Source organism: Tachypleus tridentatus, chromosome 4, assembly GCF_004210375.1.
Source record: "Tachypleus tridentatus isolate NWPU-2018 chromosome 4, ASM421037v1, whole genome shotgun sequence".
In the NCBI taxonomy this organism is placed as follows: Eukaryota; Metazoa; Arthropoda; class Merostomata; order Xiphosura; family Limulidae; genus Tachypleus; species Tachypleus tridentatus.
Genome location: NC_134828.1, coordinates 69,754,039 through 69,782,010, shown reverse-complemented (window position 1 = coordinate 69,782,010; position 27,972 = coordinate 69,754,039). Strand labels below are relative to the sequence as shown.

The 27,972-nt window shown below is 35.4% G+C and overlaps 1 pseudogene across 1 annotated transcript in view; it reads left to right on the top strand.

Moving 5' to 3' along the window:
• Positions 1–17,222: 17,222 nt before the first annotated feature.
• The window catches only part of LOC143249383 (uncharacterized), a 72,052-nt pseudogene continuing 61,302 nt past the window's right edge, over positions 17,223–27,972 (top strand). Inside the window, exon 1 of the transcript XR_013027751.1 lies at positions 17,223–17,395. The product of XR_013027751.1 is annotated as an uncharacterized LOC143249383 (transcript). The remainder of the gene's footprint in view (positions 17,396–27,972) is intronic.

Genomic DNA, 27,972 nt, shown 5'->3' with positions numbered 1-27,972 from the left:
AACAATTCAGAGGAGAGTCTGTCTGGCCTTATGTTCTCCAGATCCATCCTTGTGCTCTTAAAGAGGTGGAGAGCTTTAATGTTCCACGGGTCATATAAAGAATGTTGTTGCTTTTCGAGATGATGAATGCCTAATTATCTCTCTGATTGTCTGTGGTGTAGGATCCTTCGGTAGTTGTGATGACAGGTAATTGTCCATCATAGTTTTTAAAAGATGGTGACAAGTTTTTTTTTTTTTATTCAAGATATACCCAGTCTCTGCATTTTCTGTCTAGGCTGATTCTTATATATCCCACTGTCCCCAGGTATTTCTTTTACAAGGGGGTATTTGAAGTATGATAGCGACTAATTATTTCAGTAGGGGCTATATAGCACTTGCCTGCCCATAACTCTTTCTCTAGGTATCTTTTAAGCAACCTCCTACTTGGTTGGTATAAGAAATGTCGTTATGGAGTGAAAATATCCCAACTGAAAATGGAAGTCACTCAATTGTTAATGCATGACATTTACGCTTCAAGGCACTAGTGCTCGTAAGAACTGTTTTTGCTCTGTGCTATTTTTGAAGCTTATGAAGTGCAATAGGACATTAATTTGGGCAGCTAACACACATTTTGTTGCTAGTATTAAACAGATATATTGTATTTTATCTAGTTATCTAGTACTTATAATGATCATTGATAGCACATAATCCAGTATAAATCTAATAAGAATTAGGTAGAGCATTGCAGGTGAGATTCTTCAGTTCTATTTCCTGCTGTAACTTTCAGCAGATTAGCGCCTTTGTTAGCGCTTGTTATCATAGCGTCAATGTGTCATTTAAACTTCAGTTGGCCGTCAAATTTTCTCCCAGGTACTTCAGTGTTTTTTTCCAGAATGATTGCAGTACACACAAAGGGTGATGCTGTTTTTTTTTTTTTTTTTTTTTACATTACTATGTCTGTTGTTGAGTATGCAAAACATGGAATGGTTAAATACGTTTCTGGATTATTGCACAAAATGTGCAATGTTTGCATCTTGCTTTGGTTTCAACTTCGCCAGCTGTTGTCAGCAAAAGTTAGCAAAATACATGTTATTAGATTGTTCAGACAGGCTATACTGTAGATGATGAAGAGGTTTAACAAGGGTGGTAAACTTTGAGGTAAACCAGTATTGATGGTAATACAACCTGACTACTAGCTTCTATGTTATATGATGCATATTGTGGCATTTAGTACATTTACGACCCATCTTTTGTAAAATACTTTGATACTTATTTTGAGCATTGTATCAACAAAAATGGACAACTGGACTTCTATAATATATCTGAAGTTACTAACGAGGTTTAACCAGCTTTAAGGCCTTACCATGTATCAGCTATAAATTTAACAGCATTGATCTAGGTTTCTCTTCCATTGTAGAGGAGGAAAGCAGTTGTTCAAACTGATAGGCAAGACTTCGAGCTACAACATTTTCTGAATAATGTTTTGTAGGACGATGATTCAGTGTGTTTTTAAGATGAAAGTGGTCATTCATGAGTTTACTTAGATAAGTATTTGATAAAGACATCAGTTCTTATTTTTTGAACACTACCTATTATCCAGTTATACAGATTATAACTCTAACATTAATAGGTTACCTTCTTAAAGGCGAATATTCTTAAGTGTGTTTTTTTTATAGCAAAGCCATATCGGGCTATCTGCTGAGCCTACCGAGGGGAAACGAACCCCTGATTTTAGCTTTGTATATCCGTAAACTTACCGCTGTACTAGTGGGGGGGGGAATATTCTTAAGTAATGTAGATCTTGAGTTCCATTTTTAGATGCGTTTATTACTCCGTGTATCTCGTCCAAGGACGTTTTTCTATATATATGTGCTTAGGATATAATTTGTTTGTTTTCTTTTTGAATTTCACGCAAGGCTACACGAGGGCTATCTGCGCTAGCTGACTCTAATTTTGCAGTGTAAGACTAGAGGGAAGACAGCTCGTCATCACCACCCACGGCCAACTGTTGGGTTACTTTTTTACCAATGAATAGTGGGATTGATCGTAACATTATAACACCCCCACGGATAAAAGGTCGAGCATGTTTGGTGTGACGGTGATTCGGACCCGCAACCCTCATATTCTGAGGCGAGTGTCTTAATCACTTGGCCATGCCGGGCCATCTTATAGTGTAGCTTAAGCTTCCCTAGCATCACGCCTTCTTGTAACTGGATCATCTGAATATGAAGGCCTAGCTTCAGTCTTCATATGCATTAACTACGGCACATAATCGTTGTAAAATACTGACATTAGCACGTTCTGGGGTCTTGTGCCAGCCAAAAGCTTGTGGAAGTGCCAGAATGAAAATCTTGTCTGATTTACCTTACTACACAGTTCATTCTGTTTCATATATCGTGCTTTGGAAATTGATCTCTTATAGAGTACATGGGCTAAATTATGTGTATTTCATACCTTATCTGTATGAATTCAACCTTGGCTTAGTTGAAAACTTTACAGGTTTTATCAATTGTCTTATTTTAATTAGGAGTCATATTATTTGCATGGTTATTTAATAAGTTAAATTACCCGTATGTTCCATTTAGTAGTTATATGTATAGATCAGTTAGCACTTAAATGGCTCAGCTAGTATTCAAATTATCTGCACAAGTGAAATGGTAAATAAATTACCTTCTACGTTTCAATAAATAACTAAATTATGTGTAAAATGCAGTTGACAGTCTGTCGGTTTCTGTAATTCAATCATTATCCAGATAGCGGTTAATTCACATATGTATTGGAATTAGCAATTGTTTGTATGATTCAATCAGTAGTGATATCAGCTGTTTGGTTCAGTTAGTTAACTTACGTGTACAAGTTAGTTAGCAGTAAAACTATCTTTATGATTCAGTTAGTAGCGCAAATACACCTTATACGTATGTCATGTCAAGCCTTTTCCTGTTACCTTGTACATATGTTAGGTGGAAACCTATATACCCTAAACTTCTGCCAGGTCAGGACGATCTTCAACTGCTGGTGACGAATATCAAGCGGCTTCTGAAGTACCAACTGTTTCGAGCAGATGAGCACACATTAGGATAGTACGAATTCTTACCTTTGGTGGAAGAAATGAGGCCTTGAAGCACGTACTAACGTACTGTATGTAACACGACAGGGTTTTGGAAGGTAGTTGGTCTAGAAGTGGAACTCCGCTAGGCGGACAGGTGGATGTCACCTAGCTGTTCCAGCAGCTCTTGTAGCTTTCCTGGTTTAAACCTTTTCCTTTCCTTGGGAGTAAACCAACCAAGTCGAAGAGTGATCTTGACGCACTGGCAACTCATGATCTCCACAACACGTGTCCAGAATCTTTGCGTCCTGTTTTGGGCACTGTGACTTCGTCACCCACGTAGAAACAACAAGGGGAACAGCAGTACAAGTCAAGTCTATTTCGCTTGGGGTAGAGAAGGACACTACATGTTGTCTCTTGGGGTAGAGAAGGACACTACATGTTGTCTCTTGGGGTAGAAAAGGACACTACATGTTGTCTCTTGGGGTAGAGAAGGACACTACATGTTGTCTCTGACGGTGGGAGAGATCATTTACCGCCCGCCTCAAGCGGGGCAGTTCCAGCCAGTAAGGTGCTGATTCTTCACGATCTGTCTGCTTCAACTGGTGCTTGGGATTTAGGGCAAAACTTAAAAGAAGAACGCAGCCATTGCATCAAGCAAGGTCCAGTGTGGTCAGGTGGTTAGGGCGCTTGACTCAAAATCTGAGGTTTGCGGGTTTGAATCCCCGCCTTACGAAATATGCTCACCATTTCATAATGTGACGGTCAATCTCACTGTTCGTTGGTAAAAGAGTAGTCCAAGAGTTGGCGGTGGGCGGTGACGACTAGCTGCCTAACATACAAGTTATATGTGTGACAAGTGTCAGCGAATACGATATTTTCAAATTGGATTATTCAGCCACGCCCGGAAGTGTCAACACGAGTAGAAACCTTTTACAGGCTCAAACGCTTATTTTTTTATAAGACAGAAAAATGCATATGTATTAGTGCAAATCATTTGTATGTTTCTGTTAATAATCATGTTATTTATTTGGATTTGTTAGCAGTAATATGGTGTGTAATAATTCAATTTGTAGCGCAAATCACTTGTATGTTAGTAATCATGTTATTTATTTAGATTTGCTAGCAGTAACATAGTCTGTGTGATTCAGTTGTGTTAATCCTTCCTTAAGACTGTCAAACATGGTAAAAAAACTCGTCATTTAATATTTTTCCTACATTTGATTAAAGTGTTTGATAATTTGTTGATTTAGATGTTAATAACTTTCTGGTTGGATGATATGAGTGAATTGAACAGCGATAGGTCGACGACAGAGTGAAGACTGTTATATACAAGTTTACCTTCTTGCTTGGTGTCGGCCTTAGTCTGTGTCTTGAAATAAAATTATTGTGTTTCCGTAGCCTGTTTCTTTTGTGTGTGTGTTCGAGTTTAATTTAATGCACTTTCTGCATAGAAATTTCCCAAACCTGCTGCAGCAGTAGTTTTGAAACTTGCATATTAGTTTAAAACTACTAAAAGTATTAAATTCTGTTTGATTTAATTACAATTGCAAGATGAAGAGGCAATTCGATATTTTGTGTGTATACCTCCAGATGTCTTCTTTAATTTTGTTAGGTTTCAGGAATGTACATTAAAGTTGCAAGTTTAAAATATTATGTACATTATATAAACAGTTAGCTAAATAAATATTTTTTCATGATAACTCGCAGATCTTGTGTGTAAGCAGACACATTATTAAACTGACGTTTATATTTCCAACATTATATAAAGGGCTGGATGGCTGAATACATTATATAAAACGATTATTAATTTGTAAATTAGCAAGCCACGTGAAAGGCATTGTCGATATAAATTTACGATGGAACGCAACATAACAGAATCCCATTTTATCATTTTTTGGTGTTTAATGTGTAGTGTGATGCCACTTAAAATTGGTCGTTTTTGCGAAGGGTATATAATCGCCTTTTATGACGCAAAATATTCATACACTCGCATCATAAGGGGCGTGTTAATATTGGGAGTTTAAAATTTCATACAGGGAGATGTATCTTCTAATTAATAGCATTGGAAAACAAATATGAATCAATTTTGGGTGCCAAGACTATCGAGAAAGGGACGTGCAACAAACTGTACCCCAGTCATGGTAAGAAAGGTCTTTAATAGTTGAACATTCAAAACATAAAAGTCAATGGCAATAGTAGGCAAGACAAGTAAAAAACAAATCTGCGCCTGGAAATGAGGTCTAACAAGGTATGGGTTTACCAATATGACTTCCAGTTGTATCTCCCATTCGACTGTGCCATACTTCAAAGAACTGGAGAATGAAAAGTGTATCTATACTTTTCTATAAAAATACACCAGCTATATTGTCTGACTAATTCTTTGTGCGATCAGACTCTTGAAACGGGCACTGAGAAACTGTTGTCCTCGTGCAGCATGTGAATTATGGAAAGCAATCGAGAAGGAGTGTGTGCTTTGGACACGGCAGCCTTACAATGGACCTCACGCAATGGTAACTACGCTGCATGGCTATTCTCATGATGCATGGTCGTCATGTATAGCATTTACCAGACATGGAATATGAACTGCAACGATGTTGTGAGGCTCCATGTCGTCTTAATATAACATCTAAACGTCTGTATATACGACTGATAACATGGTACATTGTTAGATCCGCAGAGAATCCACTCATGAATCAGACAATTATTTAACCTGTGGTTAACCAGATTTAAGATGCATGTGCTGTGACTATATCAGTTCCTTGTAAGTGCTTATGAAACTTTTATGGTTTCGACGAATTTTTACATACACGTTTCCATCGGCCTCCGTTGTATTTCGGAAACCGATTTGTAAAGTTTTAAAACACTTCCGCCAAAAGTGAATAGAAATAATACAGAAGTGGTGTGTGAAGAGTTTACATTCTCGCTTGAATTTTTGTGTTTTAGCCTAATAGTGTCTGATCAACAAAACATTTGCTATCAAAGAAACAACGCGTTGTATAGTTGCGAGCTCGTTCTTTATCATGGCGCTTTTGAGTTAGCAGAACCTACGTTTTTTGTAACGTGAGATGATACAAGATTCTTCCATTCATAGGACTCAAAAATTCTCGCCGTGTCCAAAGGGATCAATGAAGATTTTCCAACCCGCTTCCCGCAGATTATGAGTCGAGTTACATATAGTTCGTATATTTTTTCTAATTTCGCGCAAAGCTACTCGAGGGCTATCTGCGCTAGCCGTCCCTAATTTAGCAGTATAAAACAAGAGGGAGGCAGCTAGTCATCACCACCCACCGCTACTCTTGGGCTACTCTTTTACCAACGAATAGTAGAATTGGCCGCACATTATAACACCCCCACGGCTAAACTGGGAAGTATGTTTGGTGTGATGAGGATTAGAACCCGCGATCCTCGTATTACGAGTCGAGCGCTTTAACCATCTGGCTATACCGGGCCATTCCATGTAGTAATAGTGACAGCAACTTAAATATTCTAAGCAATAACGAATAGCAAAGACTTGATCTAGTTTGGTTGTTTGTAGTCAAGCAGAAAGTTACACAATGAGCTATCTGTGCTGTGAAGTGTTGGATATTTATTCATTACACCATTTTAATTGTGGTTCCCTTTACAAAGTTTCCATCTCTCTAGTTCAATTTGAAATTGGAAAATGGCCATGACATTAAGTAACTCGACACCAGGACTTGAAAGGCCAACTTGGGGTGACTAACGCTGCTGTTTGAATTACCCATTAGTCGTCCTGGCGAGTTATTATTACAGTTTTGCTGCATGTCTTTTAACACTTTTATTACTTTACCCTTTGATAATGGCTGTAATGACACATAACCCGGAACCAGGACTGGAAAGGCCAACTTCAGGTGACTGACGGTGGTTCTTGAACTTACCTGTTAGTCTTCCTGGCGGGTTATGATCATTACTATTTTGTTAGAGTAAGTTCTTTACAACTTCTATTAATCTGCTTTCTCTCTTAACATTGTAAACTAGGTGTCAACATTGGTTTTATGCTTTTTATGTTTTTCAATGATGTTTTGTTTTACCTTCATTTCCTTTTATGTATTTTACTACATTTAATTTGTTTTTACCTTTTTACCGGACGTTTGGCGCAGATAGCCTAGCTGCTTTGTGCCATAAAACACTAAATCAATCAATCTGTGCTGTGCCCACCTGGATATCGAAACCCAATTTTTAGCGTTACAGGAGTTACTGCTGTGTCAGTGGATGACAGATATTTGACTATAGATTCAATTACTTTCTTATATTTATTTAGTACTGGTCAGGTAATATGAATACGACTTCAACTTAAACCAGTTATTGTTTTTTTCTACGTACCCCAGTAGATCAGCGATAATTTTACGGACTCACAATGCTGAAATTCGGGGTTTGATTCTACTTGGCGGACAAAACGTCACGTCCCCATTGTGAAGGTTCACGTTGTAACAATGACAATAACCTCTTTTTTTCGCAATTGTTTTACCTGAAAATGTTGTTGTGTCTAAAAAACATTCCTTGCGAAACGTTAGTGATGTAACTTAGTATTTCAGTTTTATTACTTTTTGTTTGTTTCTCTGGTAAAAGGATCACTTGTATAAATAAATACCTTAAAAATATATATTTGTTATCACACGTTTCTTATTTGTGAAAGTGTAAAAACAGCTCATTAAAATTTTACGGATGAATGGTACTCATAATATCTAATACTTTTTAGTTTTCCTTTGATCAGAATAGATCAATGTCTGAGTACTAGTTCAATAAAGAGAGAATATGGTTGAACAGCGATTAAGTTTATGAACTTACAATGTTAAAATCCAGATTTCGATTTGACGCGGTGGATAGAACGCAGATAGGCCCATTGTGCTATGAAGTTGAAATTTTAGCTTTACGCTAAAAAAAATCAAAAAAATCTTTGAATAGAGAAACTACATTTTTGTGTAATGTTTTCCATTTTTAATGTACAGCAAAAGTAAAGATAATGTTGAAACCATTAAATTAGTGTTCAACAAAGTTTGGGTCATAATAATATTACATATCTGAATTTATTCTATATCAAGGTCAGCGATTTTGTTTTCAGATTAGTTTTAGCTGCATAAAGAACTGAAAAACTTTTGAATTACAAGGTAACTTCTGCTATAAAAGTAAACAGATATACATTCCTTTGTTAAATTAATTTATAGCTCACTTTGTATTTATATCTTTGCTCCTCTCCCTGTTGGCTCAGCGTTAAATATATTAGATTATAATGTTCAAACTAGAAGCCCGACACTCTTGGTGGAGACTCTGCATGGCCAGGTGGGTTAAGGCACTCGAGTCGTAATCCGAGGGTCGCGGGCTCAAATCCCCGTCGCACCAACATGCTCTCCATTTCAGCCGTGGAAGCGTTATAATGTGACAGTCAATCCCACTATTCGTTGGTAAAAGAGTAGCCGAAGAGTTGGCAGTGGGTGGTGATGACAAGCTGCCTTCCCTCTAGTCTTACACTGCTAAATTAGGGACGGCGAGTGTAGATAGCCCTCGTGTAGCTTTGCGCGAAATTCAAAACAAACTCTTGGTTGATGCTTCTCCTAGTAGCACAGTGGTATGTCTACGTACGCATACTGTTAGAAACTGGGTTTCGATACCCGTGTTGGGCAGAGCACAAATACCCCATTGTGTAGCTTTGTGTTTAATTTCAAACAATCAATCAATATCTTGGTGAACACATTGCAGATAGCCAAATGTGTAGCTTTGCATTTAATTTCAAACAAACAAGTGTCTTGTCTAGTTGCTTAATTTTTATATTTGTTACATAAATATAAAATATCTTGCATAATTTTTCTACTATTGATAAACAACGAGAATAATTAGGTTACGTAAATTACAAGCTTGTGTTCCATCGTGTTGTTTTTGAATCATATTTATATTACTTCCATGAAAAAGAAAATAAAACAATAACTTTATCATTTACTTGAAAACATTCATTTTAGCGTTTACTTAGTAATTTACTCTTGATATTTTTGGATAATGACATTTTTAAAATTGAAATTATATTTCAGTAATTTTAAAATATATGCCCTGGTGGGGCCTCAATAAATTTATGGACTAGCAATGATAAAATCCGGGACTCATTTCCCCGCAGTGGACAGAGTGGGAATAGCCCATTGTGTCGCTTTGCATCAATAAAACAGCTACAAGGTATCTAAGACGATCTTGTTTTAAGAAGACAAATTATTGGTAACGCATTTCATTATTTAGTTACTCACTATTTAAGTAATATTAAAGGTTTCGGTCACTCTTGGTGTTGAGGTTCAGCTTCAGTTTCACACTGAGATGTAATTTAATCAAGTAGAAAAATTAATTTACAAAGGATGTCCACTCGCATGTTTCAAGCTTATCTTGATAAATAGTGTCATGCAATACAAAAAATAATATCAGTACAGACTTCAGTATTTTCCTTAGAAATGTGATGGTATAAAAATACGATGTTACTAGATGAACTGCAAAAGAAACCATAAACTTCTGTATACTGAACAGTCTCAAACCAGAGAGATCATGAAGTAAATACCTCTATTATCTCCTACATAACGAAGCAACTTATAAAACTTGAGTTTCGAAGTGGACGGAATACTTTGTTTTATGTTATTTTAACTTTAGAAGTCATTCATAGCAATATTTACACACTTTTCATATTTTATTTTATTACACATAAAACTCAGTGGGCTCTGCTTTGGATTTGAAAAATGTAAGTTGCTTGGACATTTGATCAAAGAGTTTTGAAAATATGAGTAAAAATCACATAGAAATCTTTCGTCAGTTTGTGAAAATGCACAGGAAACGTCTTATCTTCATACAAAGACGATGTTATAAAACCTTACACATGAGTCAGTTTAGTTCTTTGCTTTTTGTGCATTATTAGTAACTCACAAATATCATTATCAACATTTTAGTTATAATGATCATCAGTGTAATAATTGCATAATTGTCTCATTATTCGAAACATAGTAGATTATACTTTTCATTTTGAACTCCCGAGTAATGAGAGATCAAGAGACAATAATTAAACTTTAATAAATTCAGGAACTTTCTGGAATGCATTAACGAACAAAGTAACAATGGGAAGTTAAACAATTTTATGTCAAAACAAGATGGCTACTGTTTATTGTTTGTTATTAAGCACAAAGCTACACAAAAAGGTATCTGTACTCTGCCAACCACGGGTATCGAAGTCCGATTTCTAGCAGTATAAATCCGCAGAGATGCCGCCGTGCCATTGGCGGGGGGAGGTAAGACAAGATGGGTAATGTGAGATGTAAATAGAGGAATTGAAAAGCTGGCTAAGGTCTGGCATGGCCTTGTGGTTGGGGCGCTTGACTTGCTATTTGAGGTTCACAAGTTCAAAATCAGTCTTCGGGCATGCTCGCTTTTTCATTTCTGGGGGCATTATAACTTTACAATTTATCGCACTAATCGTTTAGAGTAGTCTACAAGTTAGTGGTATTGACTAGTTGCTTTCGTTCCAGCCTTTCTCTTCTAAAATGGAAACGTCTAGAACAGATAGCCCTCGAGTAGCTGTGCACGAACATTCAACAAACAAAAGCTTGTCTTATGAAAAGTAAAAATTCATCAGATATGTAGAATGTGAACACTGAAACGTATTCAATTGATTTAGTTTAATTTTCTTTACTTTTTTTTGGTTGCTGTTGTTTGTTTTCAGAATTATCCAATGTTTTAATGTTCTCATTAGAACCTCAACACGTTTTACGTGGATTTTATGCCCTAAAACTAGTCTAACCTAGAGCAGTAAGCCTAAATGAGAGTTATTTTTAAAAGTTTCTCTTTGACTCTTTATCAGAGTGTATTTCCTGTTTCTAGGTGGGTATATTGTAGATTAAAATACACGAAGAACGGATGATACTCGTGTGCACAGAGGTATGTACAATGATACCATCAGTAATGTGCATAATACCTGAAGAAACGGATCATATATATATATTTACTGCAGTACTGATACACAAACTGCAGATTATTTTGCATTTATGGTAAACCTATCAAGGCTTTCTGTTATCATCTGCAGTTTTGAATTGTTGATAAGCAGTAACGGTAGTAACTCACAGTCGACACTAAAGGATTGACTCTCACTCTTATAATACACTAACAGATTATGGTAAAATGAATATTATGTGGTACCGCAGGAATTCGAAATTAGCTCGCCAACTCCAAACACCAGCACTCTACCAGGACCAATCCATGTCCTGTTGCATGTGAAAAAGATATATGAATCTTGATTAAATAAGATTTTTATTAATTTTATTAGAAATAGTTTTACTTCATGTCAAAGAATATTTGTTTTGAGATGCTTGAATAGAAAACACTAACCGAAAATTCAATTTCTTTCTTTTTAACTTATTGTACATTAATATGTAATGTTGTCACTTTGAAAAGTGAATTAACATAATTTTAAAATAAAACTTAGCATACTGGATTTGAAAGGATGTAATCAAAGCTGTGCAATTTTGTTCTCTCTTCTTGTTTCATAGGTACAACATCTAAGGTTGCTACCTCTAAGTATGACATTTAAATCAATGTAGTATCTTTAATTAGAAGATAACTCATAGTTTTTATAATTTCTGTTTTAATTAAATAATAGTAATTTATAAGTGGCCAAGTTTTTGCCGTTTTGTTTCTTTACTTACGAACTTTTACTTCACAAAGTTAGAGGGTTTGTTCATATGTATTACTTGGTTGTTTTCCATATTACACTTTTATATGGTTGACCTATTTATTCTGACTTGGATTATTACTATTTATTATTAATTCATTAATAATAAACTTCTACTCAAAGTTGAAAGCTATCCATACAGATGCAGCGTCTTATACTTCCCTTATTATGTTCATGTTGCTACTTGTTCCAGGTGAAATTAAAATGGAGTCAAATATTCTAGAATTTATAATGTTTTAACTGACCGAAGCTTACGTCACATTTTTACGTGGTTTGCCATTTTATACAACTTATATTTCTGAATGCCTTATTATATCTTGGATGTTTTTGGAAATGTAAAACGCTTTAATTAAATATCAATATTTTTGTTTTAATTGTTTAAAAATTAATTAGGATTAAGATATTCGCCCTTGAATCTATTCCAGTTGTCAGGGAAAGATGTTCGCGAACATGTAGTACGCTGTTCTTTCATTTCACACTTTTCACCCATCTATAGACCTTTGAATCATCAGTTTTAACCTAGTGGCTGCAGCGAGTAACTCACTATTAAAATTATCAAACAAAAATATTAGCCTCAAGCTGATTAAGGGTTAAGTGTAAGTGCTTATAACGCTAAAAATTGGGTTTGACACCTGTGGTGGGTACAGTAGGGATCGCTTAATAACAAACAAAAAATAGTAGTGCCTGTCTATATATATCGCCGGAATTTTACTTCTTGGTTATTATTCCTCTTTGTTAGTCTTACTTCTAATCAGCGATAAATATTATTTGCTCAAAAATCTATAAATTCCGTATTGCTGTAAAACTGTCTAATTATTATAAGTAAAATGGAATGTTGAACTAACTATATTAATTACTGAGTTAATTTGTAAGTCCTGGTCCATCCTCTTTGGACACCAGATAATAATTCATGCAACCTGCGTGTAATACAGTGTTAGATTACTGAATATTAATGTGATTCAAACTGTGTTTTGAAACGGTTAAGTGTAATTAGACATGTGAATTATTTTAAGTAATAAGAAAGCCTAAATGTTTAAATTGCGATATCTTACTTAGTAATGAATGACACGTGTGTATGTATTATTTCCAAAATATATAACTTGTGTTATGTGGACGCAACAATGGTATACTGCGTGGATTTGATTACAATAATGAAAAGAAAAAGACACAAATTGGGTTGAATTGGTGTTTGGCGCTGCTTAAATGTACATATTGAATCCGGTAACTAAAATAATATATATGTTCAAAATCCGAATAGCTATAAATGAAAACAAAGTAGCTTGATGATGAATGAATCACAGGAAGAATGGTCATGGTTTCTATTCTATGTTTGTTATCATTATAGCAAGCTTACACGGAACATCTTACTCGTAGTTCGTGGAATGTCTTCAATAGGATGGTTGTGAAGGAAATTTAAAGTAAGTTTCTTTTTTATTCTTTTTAGCGAAAAACTACGAAATAGTCTCTCTATGTTGCTATACTTTGTGCATCTCGAGGAATCGAACCGGAATTTTAGCGTTGCGAGTCCGTACCTGTACTACTGACCTACTGGGGGGGGAGTTTTATTTTAAATCATGAGTATATTAGATGAATCTAATTTTGCTAGAGACAATGGCGAATAAAGGCTCATTCATACCAAACACGAACGAAATCGCCGAATGATAATCAGTCCACACTAGATAAAAATTGGAAACGTTCCAAAAGACTGGATTTGCATAACCTACTCATGCATTCTTATTAGACATACTATATATATATATACAGCTTGCTGCAAACTTATTTGTGTTTGTGTACAAAATTCTTATTTGATCGTGCACGTTTCTCATTTTAATTTTAAAGTACAATAGTATTATTACTATTACATTGAGGCCCGGCATGTCCAGGTTGTTACGGCACTCAACTCGTAATCTGAGGGTCGCGGGTTCGAATCCCCGTCACACTAAACATGCTCGCCCTTTCAGCCGTAGGGGGACATTATGAATTACGGCCAATCCCACTATTCATTGGTAAAAGAGTAGCCCAAGAGTTGGCGATGAGTGGTGGTTTATAGCTGCCTTGAAGCCCTCTAGTCTTATCCTGCTAAATTAAAGACGGCTAGTGCAGATAGTCCTCGAGTAGCTTTGTGCGAAATTCAAACTAAACAAACCAAACTATTACATTGTTGTTGTTAAACTCTATCCAATCTTCATCCTTATTAGTATTAGTGTTATACTTGGTTATTTGGATTGGTCAGTTTCCTTCAAGTCGCACGACGAGAAAGAGAGAAAAAAAAAACAGTTTTTATTCCTACGAAGCGAACATTTCTCAAGTCGACATCGCTTTCATCGCTCGCTGCTGGTCTGGCTGGTCCTATTTTATTGCTCTAGTTCTAAAGTATTCGCTCGCGTAAATTGTGGAAGGTGCAGCATGTTTCCAAAATTGTCACATACAGGTGTTCAACATGTTTTCTGTCGTTTTCAATCAACTTATCAACCCTATGCCTAAACGAAACTATTTTAGCCACTATCTGTTTTGATCGATATTCATCGATTCTCCCATTATCCTGCACAATATGTGTTATTTGTGTGTTAAGCACAAAGCTACACAGTCTGTGCGGTATCCACCACGAGCAATGAAATATGATCTTTAGTGGTGTGAACCCTCAGAATTAGTTTGTGTTTTTTTTTAATTTCGCGCAAAACTACACGAAGGCTATCCGTGCTAGCCGTCCCTAATTTTGCAGTGTAAGGCTAGAGGAAAGGCAGCTAGTCATCACCACCCACCGCAAACTCTTGAGCTACTCTTTTACCAACGAATAGTCGGATTGACCGTCCCATTATAACGCCCCAACAGCTGAAAAGGTGAGCATGTTTGGTACGACGGGGATTCAAACTCGCGACTCTCGGATTACGAGTCGAACGCCTTAACTCACCTGGCCATGCCGGGCCACTCAGAGTTAGTGCAAAGTCACTTGTTTGGGGGGGGGGAGATACGCATTTTATTGAAAGCACTAATATCGTGCTGTTAAAAGAGAGAAGTAAAAGCTACACAATTTTCGAGAATTATTACTTAGGCATGCGATTTTAATATATTTTTAAAGATCTTGCACGAGATGTACATTTTTTCTCAGATAACCAAACAAAAACCTATTAATATTCTTAATGTTTTTCAGGTAGGAATTTCGTTTCACGTAGACAAGTAATTTGTATCCAGCTGATGGTTTGATTCATCACTTTGCGAGTAATCGAGAAGTATAGACAAGTGAGTTTCGTAACATAACATAACATTAAGAATGAAAATACTTAAGAAATCTTTCTTTGCTATTCTTCTTATTGGGAAGTCTTATAAGGCTTGTAAAGAAAGGTTTTTTAAAAGTTATTATTAATCTTACTGTATGTAATATCACACAAACTAGAAATTTACAAATCATTCTTCGCTTGTTTATACGCTGTATACCATAATGATACTTACATCCCTCAAAAATAAAGAACACACTTGCTCATGTTAAATACTTCCTTCGTCAGCTGAGAACGTTTCGACTTACCGTAGATCTGAGAGGTTTAATTATGCAAGAAAATATTATTCGATACAGCTTTGTATTCACAATAGGTGTGGAAACAAGTACAGTAGATTCTGTTTACTAATGCTTTATCATACTTCTTTACCGGAAATAATTTATAAACGTAACTGGTTTTGCTTGTAGGATCACGTATAAATATTTATTTTTCCAAACTTTAAGTGTTTTTTCGCAATGTTACATTAAATAAACATTTTTTTCAAAAGTTAAGCCTGATTCTTGGCAACCATTGAACAACCATCTCGAAGCTCAATATTCTACAGAAACTTACTTATTCTTAAGTAAAATCTCGTACTCTAGAATAATAAAATGACTTCAACTCCTACTTGAATAGGACGTGAACATGGGACCCTCCGATCTATAGTTCAGCATAGTAATTACCTGACCACCCCTGGTTCATAGCAGTTAACATACCTCCCACTGGCGACTCAGGTTTATTTATCGTTAAGAAATTATGCTCTACAGAGATGATTTTGTACAACTATTGAAAACTCGCAATGAACAATTATGATAATATAAACTAGTTAAATTTTTTACCGCTTCGTCAGGAAACAAAAAAGAAGCTAAACACAGATATACCAACAATATAAGTATCTCCTCCGTTTGATTTACAATATTTTAATCTAACCAATCCGTTATTTCTGCATATAAAATGTAAGCTTTTAACCTTTCATTGATTTTTCACAATCTCGACAAAGAAATTACAAATAAAATATAGTGACACTGCATCCTATTGGTGGAAAATTTTGAGACAGAGAGCTTCGTAGTTAAATATATTTATTGACGCCACATATTCAGTTTGGAACTGAGTTGTGATTCAAACAAAATCAGCTTTCCTAGAACGAAACTGTACATGTATTTATCAAGATCATTCAATATAAACATAGTTTGCATAAATAAAAGACCTAAACGTACAAAGTGGGTGTGCGATTCCAGGAACAGCTAAGTGAAGTTAAAAATTGAAATATCGACCATGCAGTATGTATAAGGTGTTCAACACCGAAAAATCACTAGGCCTAGTTCTTATAAAACCACATTAAAAAAAAAAAAAACTTTCAGAAAAAGAAACTTGGTCTATGGGAATAACTTCTATAGAACAAATTTTCCTTCTGGTTTTTCTGCAAGTACCATCAAAAACAGGGTAAGTGATGCTTTACCGCATTTCTTTTTTTTATTGTTTTTAGTCTATTTATCTGTGATCTACAGCAGAAAATAATTTCTTACAATTTCAACATACTACGCAATATCTGACGAAAAGTGATGCTTTGAAATTATACACGCAAAGTAAATTATTGTAAATTTTGTTTTGTTTTTTTTCCCACTAGAATGTGTGCTAACAAGTAAGGTGAACCTGACGATGACCGAAGAAGGTCGAAACGCTGTTCGCTCTTCTATGTAAAAGTGTTTTCTCAGCCCAAACGAGCCGTTTTTGCATATAAAAAAAAAGTAACGAAAATGACGTTCAAAAAAGAATTGACGCACATATGTCTTCGATAAATATTTTATTCATATTTTTGGACATGTTTTTCATACTAATGCTACATTTAACTTTTTTCCTTCCCAGATATGTATTTGTGTGCAATGTTGAGGTTTTATGATTGTAAGTTACACTTGGGTGTAAAGAGGTGGCTAATTTTTTTACATTTCAAACCTAACTGCAGGTCCAGTAAATGAAAGTTGACGTTCCAACTACTCTTTGTTGCTTAATGCAGGCTTAACGTGTTGTGCTGTAAGCATCGATCTTTAATTTCTTTCACAACTGCTCCCAGATTAGGATGCAGCATCTAGCTAAACGGTTTCAGGCTGGCGTACAGAAAGACTCTTTTCACGCAAGAAATGGAACACAGATCTGGCATGATTGCGGCTCGTGGCATGCGCAGCTTGACTTGTTACTATGACACCGACCAATCGATAGCGTCTCCCCCATGAATGAATAACACAGGGCACGTGCAAAATATATATATTGTGACAAGGCTCGTGGGTATACGTTAGCTCTTTGAGTTTTCTAGTAAAACGGCCATATCACTTTCTCCTGCTTTCTTTTCTGTGACCGTTGAACTGGTTGACCAGAATTTAGATAACATTAGCAACAGAGCGTCCGTGACAGGTAAGTGTTTGTGCATCAGTTCTTGTGCATGTAACAATTATATAATGTTTATTTGCTTGAAAAAATACCCATTTTTTCTATGTTTTTTTTTTTTGTCAAAAATGTGAGCCTTGCTCGAGAAACGCTTTCTATGCTATAAGGATATATTTATATATTGAACCATTACGTCAACTAGGCCATCGTTATGCTAAAACAGACTGATTTCCACAAGTTTTGGAACAGAATAAAGTAATTTTGTGTGGTATCGAGATTATAATTTCTGTAATAATAATCTTTGTTAAACCGTGTATATCATACGTACTGTAAATTTTATAATAAACAAACACAATGTAATATCGGCGTTCTGTTCATTGCGGGTAATCGCTGATTGTTAATATTGTAGGCCTGTACATTTATCGCTGATATATCGAGGGGACACTTTTTAATTGTAAGGAACTGTTCAGACTAAATCAGTGATGTCGAGAAAACCCACTTGTAGAGAAATATATATGTAAAAACGCTTCGTTTGGGTTGAGAAAATATTTTATATAGAAGAGCGAACAACCTGACGATGACCGAAGAAGGTCGAAACGTTGTTCGCTCTTCTGTGTAAAATATTTTCTCAACCCAAACGAGCCGTTTTTGCATATGTTCTGACTAAATTTCAATTTTCTCTCGCCAAGATATTTATAGTTGCATTAGGCAAGACAATCCAAGGTTCCTGCACGTGATCATAATTATAGAACAAACGTTTCTGTGTAAAATTATTTGACTTTCTCCTCGGTATTTGCGAGAACATGTTACAAAAATTGCGAGCTGTTTTCCTATTGGTTAGCTCCTATGTACGTCATTATACAGATATAGTTTCTATTCCAGTTGGTTGCTAAGGTAACTAAGCAACCCCATACTCCTTACTATCGGTTACTAACGTGTCTGCATGCAAAAGAAAAGATAAACAAAATCAATGTTTTAATATTTCAACAATTTCCCTTAAACTTACATCTACTATACACTGTAATGATCGCTTACCAAGTCAATAGTAAACGATAAACCTGTTAATATTCGCCACGTTTAATCATTGATCTCTTGACGCTAGAGTTAAGTGAGCTGATGTATTACTTTAATCACTAAAATATATTTCTTGATGGTGTGCTTGAGTTGATAATTGCTAATGGTTTCCAGGAATAGTAATTAGGAAATAAAAGTGTTTATTTTGTTTTTGCTCAATATGCCATTTTTCATTGTGGTACTTAAGTGGTAGTGATAAACTGTTGGTTTTTATTTGGTAGGTTTAAAACGAAGTGATAAGACAGTATCCTGTAGGATAAGACTTTTCCTTAAATGGAAACTTTCCATGTTGTACATAGATATATCAGTATGCTTTAACTATTCAGAACGTCCTTATAACAATTCATTTTTTTATTTTTTAATAAAAAATAAAAATGGATGTGATAATTATACGATCAGATAGTTATGAAATGTGACAGTAATAGTTCATTACTAGATTATAGTTAGTCATTTAGTCTGCCAAGCAAATGATTTTGTGATGGGCTGTTCATGTGATTACGGAAATATTTAGGGCGAAGTTCTAGAGCTGATCGTTTCGAGTGACCCGTGTTGACCTGTGTTATTTCGCTGAACTCTGATAAAACAGAAATAATACGTTTTTAGCACTCGTTACTAAAATATAATATACCTTTTGTTCAGTTTCTTGCAAACGCATATGATACTTTTTTGAATAATACGTCCACTTTGTTGTAAATGTATGCAATACTTTTTGGATAAGCATGCCCCCTTTGTTGTAAATGTACTAGGTACCTTTTAACTCATATGTCCATTTTGTTGTAAATGTTTGTTTGTTTTGAAGTTAAGCACAAAACAACCCAATGGGCTATCTGTGCTCTTCCAGCTACAGCTATCGAAACCCAATTTCTAGCGTTGTAAATCTGCAAGCATATCGCTGTGCTAGTACGAGGGGTATTGTAAATGTACATGGCACGTTTTGATGTAAACATACACTTTGATGTAAATGTACTAGATACTTTGTTGGATTAATACGGTTACTTTATCGCAAAAGTGCGTGATAAGATATTTACAGTTATGCCTAATGTATTGAGAAGTATGTCTGTCTTATTAACAAATATGAACTTAATGCAGCTTGTACTGTGGAGGTTTGTTTGTTTTTGAATTTCCCGCAAAGCTATTCGAGGGCTATCTGCGCTTGCCGTCCCTAATTTAGCAGTGTAAGACAAGAGGGAAGGCAGCTAATCATCATCACCCACCGCCAACTCTTGGGCTACTCTTTTACCAACGAATAATGGGACTGACCGTCACATTATAACGCCTCCTCGGCTGAAAGGGCGAGCATGTTTGGTGTGACGGGGATTCGAATCCGCGACCCTCAGATTACGAGTTGAATGCCTTAACCCACCTGGCCATGCCGGGCAAACTGAGGAGGTACAAAACAAGCTTGTATTTTTTACGCTGTAGAAACATGACATTTTACTGTGTAGTGTCCTGATAAGCTATAACACTTTAATCTTGTTGTGGTCGACAAACAGGAAACTTCGAGTTTCCCGGATGGAACTAACCCCGCAGTATCTGCCTTCTTCCTTCATTTTTAAAACCACACGGTTAATGCGCGCAAATACATAGGAATTTCAAGTGACCCCTATTCATAACAAAACTTCTCTCACTTATGAAATGTGAAGTTAGAAATGCTAAAATATGGATTAATTTTGAAAATATGATCAGGTTTAAGCTGTGTCATTTAAACACGTCCAGATATTTACGAATATTTTACATCAGTGTTATTATACATGGCTTGCAATTATTTCTGGAATAATTGTTTAAATTACAATCGTAATAAAAAATCCGTCATTTCGAAAATAAGAGTCATTTTTCTCATTTAATTTTTGTATAATTGTTTTCTTCATACAAAATAAAATATTTAAAGTATTTATTTATTCCTATAAATCAAGTGTAACACTGCCCTCTATATTTTGTGTCTATTACTATTAACATCCTCATCTCACTTTAAAGTACAGTAGATTTTGTTTTGTTTTTTAAGTTTAAACACAGCCAAAAAAATACTTAAAAGCTTTTCCCTTATCCCTATCCCAAACATATCGGGTGTAACCCAGTTATTGGGTGTCTCGACTTCTTTTGGTTGATAGTTTTATAAATTTAAGGACATGACCCAACACAGCAGAACCTAGTAATCAGCGGATTACGGGTTCGAATTCCTATTATAATGTGACGGTCCATCTCGCTATTTGTAGATAAAATAGTAGCTAAACAGCTGGAGTGGGTAGTGATGAATAGCTATCTTCCCTTTAGTTTTTCACAGCTTGAATAGGGACACCTAAAGCAGAAAGCCCTAAATTTGCACGAAATTCATCGCAAACGAAAACTGCAGTGTTAAAATTGGAACAGGTATGGTGAATATTGCGTGAAGATAAAAAAACGTGTTGTCCTTCTACCCAGTGCAGATGTTTTTGTTGTTTTTTTTTTTCCTGCAAGTGTTCAGTAATTTTGTGTTATACACGTACACTGCAAGTAGCTGCAGGATAGACTGGCAAAATATTATATACAACTGATTCCGTTCGTGATAAGCACTGTAGATCTGCCTTAATTATTTCAAATAAGTTGGTGCGAGTTCTGTATGTGAAACACATGCTCAGCTTTCCTGTTTTCTCTTCTAATATATAAACCATTTTGTCAGCGAGAACTCGCAGTGTTACATTACTTATAAACCAAACATATAGAGAACTCTTCGCCTCCTTGTTTTTTAACTTACTAGATTAGAAAGAAGACTTACACGTTCGATCTGTTGTTCAATATCATTACGTAAAACTATTTTAATTTTTCAAAATATTCAAGTTTAGTAAATGTAGAAAGGCAGAGAAGCAAAACAAATGAGATCAAGTGAATATTATGCTTCTACCTGTTCCTCTTGAGAGTTTATAATTATGTTTACCTTTGTCTTAAAACGCATTTATTGGGTTTGTTAATATGTTAGTTAGTAGAAATACACAATGCAATTGCAGTTGTTGTCTCAAGTATTCTGTGTTGACTGTGGTAAATTTGTACATAAATATACCAAAACCTTAGTGTGTGGTGAAACTTCGTCATACCTGTTTCTGTGATATGAGGATTAAATAATAGAAAGTGAAAAACGGGGTTGGGGGAAAAGAATTGTTTCTTTGTTTTTTTTTAATTTTGTGCAAAGCTACACGAGGACTGTCTGCGCTAACCGTCTTTAATTTAGCAATGCAAGATTAGAGGGAATTTGGTTCAGGTACTCGACTCGTAATCCGAAGGTCGCGGGTTCGAATCCCCGTCACACCAAACATGCTCGCCCTTTCATCTGTGGGGACGTTGTAATGTTACGGTCATTACCACTATTCGTTGGTAAAAGAGCCGCCTAAGAGTTGGCGGTGGGTGGTGATGGCTAGCTGCCTTCCCTCTAGTCTTACACAGCTAAATTTGGGACAGCTTTCTGTATAGCTTTGCGCGAAATTCAGAACAAACCAATGAAACAAACGAACCAGATTCTTCACCTAATGATATGTAATATAATTGTAGATAATTTACTTCACCTTCTATCTAGCACAGCGGCATGTCTACGGATTTACAACGCTGGAATCCGTTTCAGTATCTGTAGTGGGCAGAGCACAGATATCCCATGGTGTTGTGGCTTTGTGCTTAATTACAGACAAACAAATCGTCCTCTATGGTTTTTATTATTTAAAAAAATTTTGTAATTCAAATAACCTTCCTGCAGAATTTATTTCCTTCAAATCTGGCTCCCAGCAGCTGAGCGGTAAGTTTGGGAGCTTACAACGTTAAAAATCGGGGCTTGATACTCACAGTGGGTACATTACGTAAATACAGCCCATTTTGTATAAACATTCCTTCAAAATTACATTCTGTAAACTGTAAAATTAAAATGTTTGATTTTAAAGTGCTGTATATGTGTAGGGCTACTTCACTAAACATTTAAATGCATTTCAAGATATTAAATTTTCAGTAACCGAGTGTCAGTCATGAATATTGCTGAATCGAAATCTTTCTAGTGATACTGTGCAGGTTTAAAAGTAAGAAGTATTATTCCAGTAATTTAGCATAGCTCACTAAAATGGGTATATTCTTTGTATATGTGATTCATTTGGCGTTGAGTGAAATTAACAGTGTAGTTTGCATAATTTAAAGATTTACCTGTATTTACGATAATCCTCCAGTCTCGTGCGGCAGCACATTGAGCACACAGTAAGTGACTTAGTAAACTTGAGAAAAGGATTTTGGTTTTTTTCACATGTACTACCAGACGCCGCTTATTGGAGTTTTGAAAATATACTATTCAAGAACAATGGGTCCTCGATGGCTTAGAGGTAACTTTATAACGCTTAAAATTAGGCTTCGATACCTGCTGTGGACAAAGTACAGGTAACTCGTGCAGAACTTTCTTTTGCCATTTCAGTAACTATTAATATTTCCTTGTTGGATAGAGGTTTCACGTTTTGCCCATCTCAGCCGCGATGAGTTGGTCATACCGTGTTTCTCCGAAAATAAGACAGGGCTTATATTAATTTTCACTCCAAAATATGACACTAGGGCTTATTTTCGGGGGATGTCTTATTTTGATATATTAAAAAAATGAAGTTACAAAGTAAAACTATTAAACTAACCATTTAAAATAAACTATTATTAAACTATTAAACTAACTGATTAATACTTAAACAAACTAATTAACTAACTATTAAACTAATTAATAAATTAATTTTTTTTTTATTTCTTTCCTCTTCCTGCCACTCTTAAATAGGGCTTATTTTAAGGGTAGGGCTTATATTAAAACTATCCCCAAAAATCACACTAGGTCTTATTTTATGGGTAGGTCTTATTATCGGAGAAACACGGTAGTTTGAGATGCAATGACGTAGGTAGTTCATTGTTCAGCTTAGTTTGTAGGTTATGAATTAGGAGTGCTTCCTTTTTTCTTAGCGTCAATTATCTTTTGCTGAGTCTGTTGTTCTGAAGTATTCACTGTTTGTTTTTTCGCTACAGTCTTTAATTACGTGATTGTAAATTCCACGGTTAATGAAAGGGATATTATGCGCATGTTCCTTGATTTTGATATCTTAGGTTCGAGTGCTCAAGAATAAGCAAACAAAATGGGAACAACGATGAATTATTCTTTCTGTGTTTAGTCATATGAATGTTTTCCTTTAGTGTAAATTACTTTGGTTTAGTCAGAGAAAATAATTTCTTAGAATGGTGTTATTTGTTAAGGGTTCTTAAAACTAGGCTAGAAACCATAAATTTACACGTAGTTGATTAATTTTTGTTTTATTTAATCAGTTTAATCAAATAGAATGTGGTTTACCTTTTTCGTAAGGTACACACACACTGATCTTTTCAAGACTGCTTTAAACACAATTTTCTTAGTATGATATAATGTAGACTGCAGTAAGGCTTTACAAACAATAACCTAATGCATCAAGTGTGAAATGAATTGTTAGTATAGCCCAATATGCAGAGTAACTCGCACAGAATTTCCTTACAAATTGATAGTACCACAACTCTGTAATTTTCATCTTCACTTAACATTTAAGATGAATACGCGAGAGTACTGAACTAAAGTTATGCTTGAATGACACGATGGTGTATATCCTAACAAGAGGGCTTCAATGACGCTTAATCTGTCTCTGAGCCAAGATAACTGTATGAAAGATGTAACGGATCGAGTCTCCAGCGTGTAGATTTTTATTTCAACGCTTTATGAAACCAGCTGTAAAGTTAGTGCTTATTTATTTTACGGGTTTGCCGGAAGCCGAGGAAAAGAATTTACCAACTTTAGTTGTAATTAAAACAATTAAACAAACACGAACAGTGAGCGACAATGCCTTTAAATAGTAAATTGTGAATACCTTTTCTGACTAATTTGAATTTCAATACAGCTCTTTCGTATGTGCATGTTCTTTATAAAGTTAACCAAAAGCAACTCCATAAATAGACATTCGGTAGGCGTTTAAAAATGAATCTAGTTTTGTGCGTTTGTACATGAATTTAATCCTTTCTAATTGTTAGTTGTTTGGTGTCAGTCACAAGTCTGACTCTTCTTTGGTATCTCCACTGTCCGTATTTGCAGAAGATATATCATTTTCATTTTATAACCAGCGGGTTAGCGGTAAATTTACAGAATTGCAACTCCAAAATCGGGGCTCGACTTTCCATGAACAGAACGCAGAAAGCCTATTGCATTAGCTTTGCGCTAAAATAAAAACAGCTCAACTGAAACATAATACTCAAACATAGCACTGTTTAATGCTTTTAACGTAGCGCAATTTTAATAGGTATAATATTCTTGCTATATTTAATATGTACTTATTATCACTGGCGTTTGAACTGAGCTGATCAGTAGTCTTTCCATATCCTTCTTTGTCCTTTTCATAAGGCTTAACTATAATGCTTATCTAAACGATAAGAGAAGTTGATTAAATTTAAAAACACTAACTCCTTTCTGTAATGATTGATTACAAAAATTAAAAACATTCATTCAGTGTTTTATCAGTTAAGTAGATAAAAAGTAAGAGAAATGATAGATAACCGCTACTTCGTCTATTTGTTCGTTTCAGTGATTGAGCAGTTTCGTTTATGACGGATTTGCTAAGGTGGCTGAATTGTAATTTGCTTTTTAAAAATTACTAGGAATTCATCTGCCAAAATCAGAAAATGTTTTTTTTTTCAAAGCCCTTCATAAATTACTCCTAACGTGTGAATAGGAGTAGCTGAAAGTGAAATATCTTGCTGATTTTTCATAAACAATCGCATACTGTTTCATATTGAGAATTTCGTTATTATTGAATAAGTTTTATCATTTCTAGGCATCACTGCCACTTATAATTTATTTTGTTACATTTGTTATTAACCAAACAATGCAAGATAAATGTATTTATCAATCTAAAACAATCTGAGTTTGAGATTACGGCCCGGCATGGGCAGGTAGTTAAGGCATTCGACTCGTAATCCGAGGGTCGCGGGTTCGAATCCCCGTCACACCAAACATGTTCGCCCTTTCAGCCGACGGGGCGTTATAATGCGACGGTCAATTCCATTATTCGTTGGCAAAAGAGTAGCCCAAGAGTTGGCGGTGGGTAGTGATGACTAGCTGCCTTTCCTCTACAAATTCGGTAACACTGCTAAATTAGGGACGACTAGCGCATATAGCCCTCGTGTAGTTTAGCGGGAAGTCAAAACAAAACAGGTTCGGATTAATAACGATTTATAATCATATCAAATTTACATTAACATCAAACGAAATTCTTTACATTGGGTTTGTGTAAGAGCAATAAAACGTGCAGAAGGTATTTAAAAATATTTAGTTTTCGAAAGTAGCTTAAAGTTTATTTGAGAATGTAATGGGATAACAGTAAAATAGTTTATCCTTCTTTTATTTGGTAGTTATATCAAGTTTAACTATTATCTTTTAATTAGAATACTTAGGTTTTTTCCATAATAAGTAGTAGTTTTGCACAAAAACGTATTTGTCTTAACAGAATAAAAGATTAAATTATTCATCAAAATGGAAAATGGGAAAATAGCATTAAAAACTTAAAATAGAAAGCTTTAATTAAACGTTAAAACCGAATAATACAATGCCTTGCAAAAATATTCACCACCTGCAAAGTTCCCACATTTCTTTGCCGTCTGAGCTTGCAATTTTAAAACTTTCAAATATGACAATGTGTCGGTTTCAAATAGCAACAACAAAAATCTACTACAAACTGTTTTAACTGTTGATATTAGGTAAGTAAGTTAGAATATTCTCAGTTGCATAAGTATTCAACCTCTTTGGTACGGTAACACTAAATAAATTCAAGTGCAAAGGATTAGTTTTAAAGGCCACAAAATTGGTGTAATGGCTTTAGTCTGTCTGTAATCTAAATGGTTTAACTTGGGTTCAGTGTAAATGCATCTGTTCAAGCCACAATTCTCATAATGATTGAGAAACTGTGAACACCAAAGAGCTTTCCAAACAAGTGAGGGATAAAGCACAGATCCAGTGAATGTTAGAATAAAATTTCAAAAGTCGCTGGTTATCTTCTTGAGTGCGGTGAAATTCATCGTACCACCCAATCACTACTCGGGTCAGACCACCCTTCCAAACTATGCAGCCGAGCAAACAGGAAACTGGTTAGAGATACGACTTTGGAGCCATTAGTGAATTTGAAAGATTTGCAAAGTTCCATGTCTGAGATAGGAGTCAGTGTTTATACATCAACAATACTACACAAAGCTGACCTGTAAGGATCATTGGCAAGTAAGAAGCCATTGATGAAAAAGAATCATCTTAAATATCGTATGAAGTTTGTGATAAATTATGTAAATGATACTTTAGACATTCAGCTGAAGGTTTTTGATCAGAGAAGACAAAGAATAGAGGCTCATGGTTTAAGTTCAAGTATTACACTTGGCGCAAACCCATCAAAGCACATAATCCAGTCAACACTACCCCATCTGTCAAGCATGATGGCGGCAGTATCATGTTATGAAGATGCTTCTCATCAGCAGAGACTAGAAAGCTTGTCAGTATTTAGAGAAGGTGGATGACATGCAGGGCAAACTTAGAGGAATCCTGCACGAGTCAGCCACTAATCTAAAAGTGTGTTAAAAACATACATTTCCATGACCAAAAACACAACACCAAATACACCCTGGAGGTGTTCAAAAGAAGAAAGTAAATTCCCTGGAGTGCCCCAATAAAAGTCCTGACTTAAATCCAGTAGCCAATATATAGCAAAACTGAAGATTGCAGTCCATCAACAATCCCTAACTGTCTTGTTGGAATTGGAGCAATATTGCATGGAAGAATGGGTACAAATTAAACCTTTCCATTGTGTAAAGCTGATAGAAACTTATCTAAAAAGACTCGCAGCAGTGATTGCTGCCAAAGGTGCTTCTACCAAGTACTGACTTGGGAGAGCTGAATACTTATGTAATCAGCAAATTTTCATTTATATATTTTCTTTTATAGGTTTAGCTGACATTTAACATCCTTTACACTTAACAGCACAGTTCTGAATAAAACAAACTTCTTAAAACATTGTTTACATTGTTTGTATTTCATCAAAATGATTCAATGTCTGTAAGAGTAAATACTTTTGCAAGGCGTTGAATGTAATAGATCGGAGAAGATCGACTCCCTTTGGTAATAATAAAATTCGAGGCAGGTATTTTGATTTAACACTTTGCATCTCAAGAAGAGATGTAAAGCAATCGAGAGCGCTCAGAAGAGCCCTTTTCTTCGCCCTACTCGTGAAGTAAAATTTAACTGGGCTAGTGATTGATTATTAATAGCTAAACCGACAAGATTTAAAGTTAACGAGTTTGTAATGCAATCGGGTGGCAAAGGTCCAACGATGGTCCGCGGGAGGTTGAATACTGACTCTACAAAAAATAAAAAAAACACACAAGAGGATAGGGATCTGTAGATCCAAAAACCTCAGAATTTGCTGGGGAGACAAGCGTACTCCGAGAAAACCCACATTTACGATCAGGGCGCCGAAAAATCTACCCTGACCGTGCCCGGAAGTTGC